Raw genomic sequence first — 9,027 nt, forward strand, 5'->3', positions numbered from 1 at the left:
TGTTTTGTGTACTCACCATACAGGACTGTTTAGATTCGTTCATTGTCGCTTTATTGTTTTCTGTTGAGTGTTCATTTATTCTATTAAATCAATATGGACACTTACCACGCTGCACATTGGTCCTCACCTTCTTCCATCACAGATGAGCGTTACAGAATCACCCACCACAACCGGACCAAGCAGCGTAGTACCCAGGAGCAGCAGGTTCAAGACTCCTGGACTTGGGAGGAGATCTTGGATGGCAAAGGACGCTGGGTACAGCCGGGAGAATATCGCCGCCCCAAGGCAGTGCTGGAGGCAGCGAAAGCCGAGAGGCGGCATTATGAGGAGCTAGCGCGGCAGCGCAGCTGGGACGAGAGTCAGCCCCAAAACATTATTGGGGGGGGGGCACACGGGGAGTGTGGCTAAGTCAGGTAGGAGACCTGAGCAAACACCCAGTGCTTACTGTGGAGAGAGGTGGACCGGGCAGGCACCGTGTTATGCCGTGAGGCGCACGGTGTCCCCGGTGCGTTACATAGCAGCGCCTCGTATCGGCCGGGCTAGAGTGGGCATCGAGCAAGGTGCCATGAAGCCGGCTCAGCACATCTGGTCTCCAGTGCGTCTCCACGGGCCGGGGTATATGGCACCAGCCCTACGCATGATGCCCCCGGTTCGCCAGCACAGCCCAGTGCGGTCCATTCCACCTCGCCGCACTGGCCTAGCTATGGGGAGTTTTTTTTATTTGATTTGTATTTATTTTTTTACCTTTATTTAACTAGGCAAGTCAGTTAAGAACAAATTCTTATTTTCAATGACGGCCTAGGAACAGTGGGTTAACTGCCTGTTCAGGGGCAGAACGATAGATTTGTACTTTGTGAGCTCGGGGGTTTGAACTTGCAACCTTCCGGTTACTAGTCCAACGCTCTAACCACTAGGCTACCCTGCCAGCCAGATAGGGTTGTGCAGGCTAGGTGCTCGAGACCTCCAGTAGGCCTCCATGGTTCGGTCTATCCGGTGCATCCTCCATGCACCAGCCCTCCGGTGGCAGCCCCCCACACCATGCTGTCTCTCCGTCTCCTCCCTACAGGTGCTCCCGTCTGTCCTGAGCTGCCAGAGTCGCCCGTCTGTCCTGAGCTGCCAGAGTCGCACACCAGTCAGGAGCTGCCAGAACCGCCTGTCAGTCAGGAGCTGCCAGAGCCATTCATTACTTCGGTGCTACCGGAATCGCCCTTCACTCCGAAGATGCCGGAGTCGCCTGACACTCCGGCGCTGCCGGTATCGCACTTCACTCCGGAGCTGCCGGAGTCTCCCGCCTGTCCGGTGCTGCCGGAATCTCCCGTCCATTCGGGACCCGTGGCTAGGGTCCCCAATCCGAGGTCGGTCCTCACCTTCTTCCATTACAGACCAGCATTACACCGTCCTGCAAAGATGATTACAAGAGCACAGCGCAGAATGCTCAATGAGGTTAAGACTAATTCTAGAATGTCAGCTAAAGACTTACGGAAATATCTGGAAGACGCTAACATCTCTGTTGACAAGTCTACAATAAATAAAACACTAAACAAGAATGGTGTTCATGGGAGGAGACCATGGAAGATGCCACTGGTGTCCAAAAAAAACATTGCTGCGCGTCTGAAGTTCCCAAAACTTCAGACTAAATTTGTGTTGTTTGGAAGGAACACACAACACTATGTGTGGAGAAAACCAACTGTAAAGTATGGTTGAGTTGAGGGAGCATCATGGTTTGTGGCTGCTTTACTGCCTCAGCTTGCTATCATTGACGGAAAAATGAATTCCCAAGTTTATCAAGACATTTTGCAGGAGAATGTAAGGTTATCTGTCCGCCAATTGAAGCTCAACAGAAGTTAGGTGATGCAACAGGACAACAACTCTAAAATACAGAAGTCAATCAACAACAGAATGGCTTGAACAGAAGAAAATACTCTTTCTGGAATGGCCCAGTCAGTCCTGACCTCAACCTAATCGAGATGCTGTGGCATGACCTCAAGAGAGACATCCCAATAATTTTGTGGAACTGAAACAGTTTTGTAAAGAGAAATGGTCAAAAATTCCTCATGACTGTTGTGCAGGTCTGATCTGCAACTAAAGAAAATGTTTGGTTGAGGTTATTGCTGCCAAAGGAGGGTCAACCTGTTATTAGGGGCAGCAGGGAGCCTAGTGGTTAGAGCGTTGGACTAATAACGGAAAGGTTGCAAGAACGAATCCCCGAGCTGACAAGGTAAAAAATCTGTTATTCTGCCCCTGAACAAGGCAGTTAATCCACTGTTCCTAGGCCGTCATTGAAAATAAGAAATTGTTCTTAACTGACTTGCCAAGTTAAATAAAGGCTAAATTAAATCGTAGTGTATCATATTTTTTCAAACCTGCACTGTGAACACGGTGTGTTCAATAAAGACATGAAAAATTGTAATGGTTTGTGTGTTATTAGTTTAAGCAGACTGTGTTTGTCTTTTGTTGTGATTTGGATAAAGATCAGAAAAAAGTGTATAACTGTCACGTCCTGACCATAGAGAGTCCTTATTTTCTATGGTGGAGTAGGTCAGGGCGTGACTGGGGGGTTAGTCTAGTTTATTATTTCTATGTGGGTGTTCTAGTTTTCATGTTTCAATGTTGGTGATTTGTATGATTCCCAATTAGAGGCAGCTGGTAATCGTTGTCTCTAATTGGGGATCATATTTAAGTAGTGTCTGTTCCCACCTGGGTTTGTGGGATATTGTATTTTGAGTAAGTGTATGTAGCACCTCTGTAGTCATGGTTCGTTGTTCGTTTATTGTTTTTGTTAAGTTTCACTATTAATAAATTATGTGGAACTCAACATTTGCTTCTACAAACGATTGTGACAATGACCAAATTATGCAGAAATCCAGGTAATTGTAAACGGTTCAAATACGTTTTCTTCCCACTGTATATATTCCCACTGTATAAATGTGGTGCCACAGAAAAAGGTTATTCAGGTTCAAAAACCACAACAAACACCCTAAAAGAAGGGGATGCAGAATGCTTGTTCTGTAACGAGCTCTTCTCTGTTACCTGTGGGGACTGGATACGGAGCGAGCAGTGTCACAGGTGGGCTCATGAGCCATGCTCAAATGTAACTGGGATGGGATTATTTTGCTGTGTGTGTGCGTGTGAACCATTTGCTCTTGAATTTTATTTAAATGACTTATGGGATTTAAAATCTTCCCTATTCAAATGATAATGAGTTTAGTTTAACTGTACATAAGAGTGCAAGGAAAAGTTCAAAGAAAAAATATAGGGATACTTCCTGGGAGGTGGGCATCTTACACAGGTAGCAGGGAAAAATGCCCCCTTCCTAAAAAAATAAGTTTTTAATTAAATAACCAAGTATCTGTCAAATGTAGCCCTTTTTTTCCTTTTTAGTTTGTTACCCTAAACATGGCCATCATCCACCTACATTTATTTTCTCCAAACTTATCTTTTTTTGTGTCAGCAATTACACGTTGATCCTGGAGAGGGGGTTACTGTACCTTTTAATGTCTTCTTATGTATTCATAAAATGTGTGCATGTTGAAGATAGCATGCAAAGCTCACAGGTCCGTGGACATCTTCACAATTGCTATAATAATCTGCGCAGAATCTCAAACATTGATCAATTGCACTATGTACTTTTAATGTAATTTCAACTGCAATCCAGATCATGTGGTTGTGCTATTAGATGAAGCACAGTGATAGCATATTAAGTTGTTGTATAGATACAAAATATCAGATAATGTATTACCATTTGGACATTGTTTTGCTTTTAAATGGTTGAAAGTGCAATGATAACACACTTAAATGACTACTACACCAAAAATAAAAACGTTTTTCAATTGGAATTTGGATGTACTTTATTGTGCTTTTTATCGCATTGAGAAACATTTCAACCAAATCTGATCCAAATTGGCAACACTTTATTTTAAGGGTCCATCGTAAAAACCACTTATAAGGCATTAATAAATTGAATTCACCATTTACTAATCATTACTCCCACATTTAAAAAAAAAACATTTACTTACCATTAGTAAAGTCAAAAAAATAGACATGCCATTGGTAGACATTCCTTCTGTACCTGGTAAAAAAACAAAACAAGCACACAACACAGGATGTTTAAGTAACTTTATATACATGTGTGAATAACTAGCTTACTAGCATTTACAAATGTGGGAGAAATTATTAATAAATTGTGAGCAAGCTGTTTGTAAATGCCTTATAATTGCGTTATAAACGGTTTATTACGGACCCTTAAAATAAAGTGTTACCCCCAAATTTCCACATTGAAATTATGTGGTGTGCCCAGTGGGATGTCTCTGTGAATCCCAGGGCAACAGATAATATAATTACTCACTTTTGATGCAATAATCATAGATGTTAACGTCACAGCAATTGTCTATGAGTAAATTCAGCACCATATCGCATGGGCAGCGCCACACTGCAGGTCTACGTCCCAGACTGAATCATAAGGCTATGCGTGTCCAGTATACCCGACCTAACCCATTGATCAAAATAAATCAGCATACATCTCTGATTGTATACATGATAGAAATGTTTATGAAGCCAAACAGGTCAAACATAAAGGTACAAAGTAAAACAATGTGATATATAGTGCCTTCAAAATAGTATTCAGATCCCTTGACTTTTTCCACATTTTGATGCATTACAGCCTTGTTCTATAATTGATTAAATTGCAAAAATTCCTCAGCAATCTACGCACAATAGGTTTTGATAAATGTTTTAAGTAATTTATAAAAAAATTTAAGTAAGTATTCAGACCCTTTGCTATGAACTCGAAATTGAGCTCAGGTGCATCCTGTTTCCATTGATCATCCTTGAGATGTTTCTACAACTTGATTGGAGTCCACCTGTGCACACACCTGTCCATATAAGGTCCCACAGTTGACAGTGCACGTCAGAGCAAAAACCAAGCCATTAGGTGAAAGGAATTGTCCGTAGAGCTCAGAGACAGAATTATGTCAAGGCACAGATCTGGGGAAGGGTACCAAAATATTTCTGCAGCATTTACGTTCCCCAAGAACACAGTGGCCTCCATCATTCTTAAATGGAGGAAGTTTGGAACCACCAAGACTCTTAATTGAGCTGGCCGCCCGGACAAACTGAGCAACTTGGGGAGAAGGGCCTTGATCAGGGAGGTAACCAGGAACCCGATGGTCACTCTGAGAGAACTCTGGAATTCCTCTGTGGAGATGGGAGAACCTTCCAGAAAGACAACCATCTCTGCAGCACTCCACCAATCAGGTCTTTATAGTAGAGTGGCCAGACGGAAGCCACTACTCAATAAAATGCACATGACAGCCCACTTAGAGTTTGCCAAAAGGCACCTAAAGGACTCTCAGACCATGAGAAACAATATTCTCTGCTCTGATGAAACCGAGATTCAACTCTTTGGCCTGAATGACAAGCGTCACGTCTGAAGGAAACCTTGCACCACCCCTAAGGTGAAGCATGGTGGTGGCAGCATCATGCTTGGGGGTGTTTTTCAGTAGCAGGGACTGGAAGACTAGTCAGGATCGAGGCAAAGATGATCGGAGAAAAGTACAGAGATCCTTGATGAAAACCTGCTCCAGAGCGAACGTTCACCTTCCAACAGGACAATGACCCTAAGCATACAGCCAAGACAATGCAGGAGTGCCTTCGGGACAAGTCTCTGAATGTCCTTGAGTGGCCCAGCCAGAGCCCAGACTTGAACCCGATCAAGCATCTCTGGAGTGACCTGAAAATAGTTGTGCAGCAACGCTCCCCATCCAACCTGACAGAGCATGAGAGAATTTGCAGAGAAGAATGGGAGAAAATCCCCAAATACAATCTTGTAGCATCATACCCAAGAAGACTCGAGGAGGTAATTGCTTCCAAATGTGCTTCAACAAAGTACTGAGTAAAGGGTCTGAATACTTGTGTAAATGTGATATTTCAGTTTTGTTTTTTTAATACATTGAAAATATTTCTACAAACCTCTTTTTGCCTTGTCATTACATTACATTATTGTGTGTAGATTGATGAGAAAAAAATGTTTTAAATACATTTTAGAATAAGGCTGTAATGTAAAATAGATGTGGAAGGCACTGTGCCTGCCTGTAAATTATTGCCTCACAGAATGCAATGCATAATCTGCAGATGGTATATCCTCAGATCATTTTCACCATAAGTGGCTATAATTGCCATTATATCTGTACAATCATCATCATCATCATCATCATCACCCTCATCCTAAGCTAGGATTGCACATGATATGAATTAAAAGGGATAGCATTATGACACAGACACTGCTGTATTGAGACAAAATACTATGGTGTAATGTTGTAAATTATACGTGCGAAGGAGCATGGATACAAACAGACACAGAGGGTTATAATTTATGGGTTGTTGATATTAATAGTTAGTGAGCATCCACAAGAAATTACCTTGAATTGTATGCACAGTCTGTCCCACTATATTCATTTAGAAAAGTCACTGTTGATCAGATTGTCCTCTCTCTGCTCAAGCTTGGGTCATAGCTAGAGACGGACCTCTTCTTCTTTCCAAATGTAGAAAATTAGTTCAGTTCTCCTCTGGGCACAGGCTTCAGTGTACAGTAGCCAGACAGCATGCCAGGGATGTAGACATTGTGCTGGTAGTCAGGTGGTCGCTGTGCAGATAGGGGCTGGGTGTACCTTAGAGTCCAGGTACGGTTTGGAACACCTCCTACACTCCCAACTTCTCCTTCCTGGGTGGACATGTTGCAGTCTGCTAACAAAACAAATCACATAATAAAGTGTTGGTTAGTGTTGTTATTTCTGCAATAGCAACATGCCCTACAGTGTGAATTTCAGAGATTTTTCATAAATGTCCAGTCAATGTTTGCTTGCTTGAGGAAAAATTTAAACAGTAAGGTTAGCAATACAGCAGAAATGATAGACCACATTAATTACAAATAATTGCCATAAAATAATTTTGATTCTGTGAGAAACATTACATTATTTAATATGCAGGGGATAGTTTAAATTGCTCTTTGGAAGAAAGAAATACACACTAGTACTACAATGAATAGGAAAACGGGCAGTACAGTTGTTTCATTCTTGCATTATTAATGCAATACACTACAGTTCATTTATATACCCATGTATGCAGCTATTGCCCCCCTGCGGCACAATGGAGCATCCCTAGGAAGAGGCAGATTATCTAAAGTTGCAAGTGAGCCACCATCCCGTCAGTAATTGCAAATATATGTATGCAAATCAGCATTTTGTTTTTATGATGTAGTACTTGAATTACTTTTATTTAGTTATGTTCGGATGCATTCATTATTTTATCTTTAATGTATGAGTTCCACACGTCTTGCACTACTAACTCGAAAGGCCTTGAAACGTCAGTTTATTCTTTAGCAAACAAATTCATATTGTTGGATTGTTATTACAGGGGCTGAGTCACTGGCTTACTTGGGCTCTCTCTTGCCGTCCCTGGAAGGGGTGCGTCACCTGAGTGGGTTGATTCACTGATGTGGTCATCTTGTCTGTGATGGCGCCCCCCCTTGGGTTGTGCCATGGCGGAGTTCTTTGTGGGCTATACTCAGCCTTGTCTCAGGATGGTAAGTTGGTGGTTGAAGACATCCCTCTAGTGGTGTGGGGGCTGTGCTTTGGCAAAGTGGGTGGGGTTATATCCTTCCTGTTTGGCCCTGTCTGGGGGTGTCCTCGGATGGGGCCACAGTGTCTCCTGACCCCTCCTGTCTCAGCCTCCAGTATTTATGCTGCAGTAGTTAATGTGTCGGGGGCTAGGGTCAGTTTGTTATATCTGGAGTACCTCTCCTGTCCTATTCGGTGTCCTGTGTGAATCTAAGTGTGCGTTCTCTAATTCTCTCTTCTCTCTCTCTCTCTCTCTCTCTCTCGGAGGACCTGAGCCCTAGGACCATGCCCCAGGACTACCTGACATGATGACTCCTTGCTGTCCCCAGTCCACCTGGCCGTGCTGCTGCTCCAGTTTCAACTGTTCTGCCTTATTATTATACGACCATGCTGGTCATTTATGAACATTTGAACATCTTGGCCATGTTCTGTTATAATCTCCACCCGGCACAGCCAGAAGAGGACTGGCCACCCCACATAGCCTGGTTCCTCTCTAGGTTTCTTCCTAAGTTTTGGCCTTTCTAGGGAGTTTTTCCTAGCCACCGTGCTTCTACACCTGCATTGCTTGCTGTTTGGGGTTTTAGGCTGGGTTTCTGTACAGCACTTTGAGATGTCAGCTGATGTACGAAGGGCTATATAAATACATTTGATTTGATTTGATTTTTGAGGTAATTAGCAAAACTATACAATACGTTGTTTTGCTTATTACACGGATTACTTCACATGACCTCTCTCTTTATATAAGTCCATAAAATATACAATTATATTATATTCAAATTATTAGTGGATAGGCTATCTAGGTCTAGTCCCATGATTAAACTCGAGTCTCACTCGCTCCTGATGCTTGCTCACTCGCTCCTGATGCTTGCTCACTCGCTCCTGATGCTTGCTCACTCGCTCCTGATGCTTGCTCACTCGCTCCTGAAAGTCGGCGATTTTCTTCTCCCTCCACTTCAATATAGAATCTTCACGCACAATTCTAATAGTATGACTGAAAATATTTGTTCAGTCTCTAAGATAACTTTATAAGTTAATCATAGCTACGGCGTTTCTGACTCATGCGTCATTGTTTTCCATTCGTTCTCTCTTATCTTTGCAATGCTTCTTATTTGTTGAAAAAGCATGACAATCAACGAAACAGGATACAAATAAAATGATGCATTACAATTTTAAAATGTGTCTGTCTGATGTGATTAAGTTTGAAACAATATACATCGTTCGGAGTAATTGCTCCGTTGTTCACTATCAGGTTGCGGAGGTCCTGTGCGTTCCAACTCGATGTCGTCTGTGCCCTTGGTGTTATCCTTCTGTGGAGTTGCAGTTATCGGGATGCATGGCTTTAGGAACATGAAATCGCTCTTTGATGATTCCTGGGTCAGACACATCTTGAAGTAATGTGCCTGTGAAAGGGGGC

Source organism: Oncorhynchus tshawytscha, linkage group LG09, assembly GCF_018296145.1.
Source record: "Oncorhynchus tshawytscha isolate Ot180627B linkage group LG09, Otsh_v2.0, whole genome shotgun sequence".
NCBI lineage: Eukaryota > Metazoa > Chordata > Actinopteri > Salmoniformes > Salmonidae > Oncorhynchus > Oncorhynchus tshawytscha.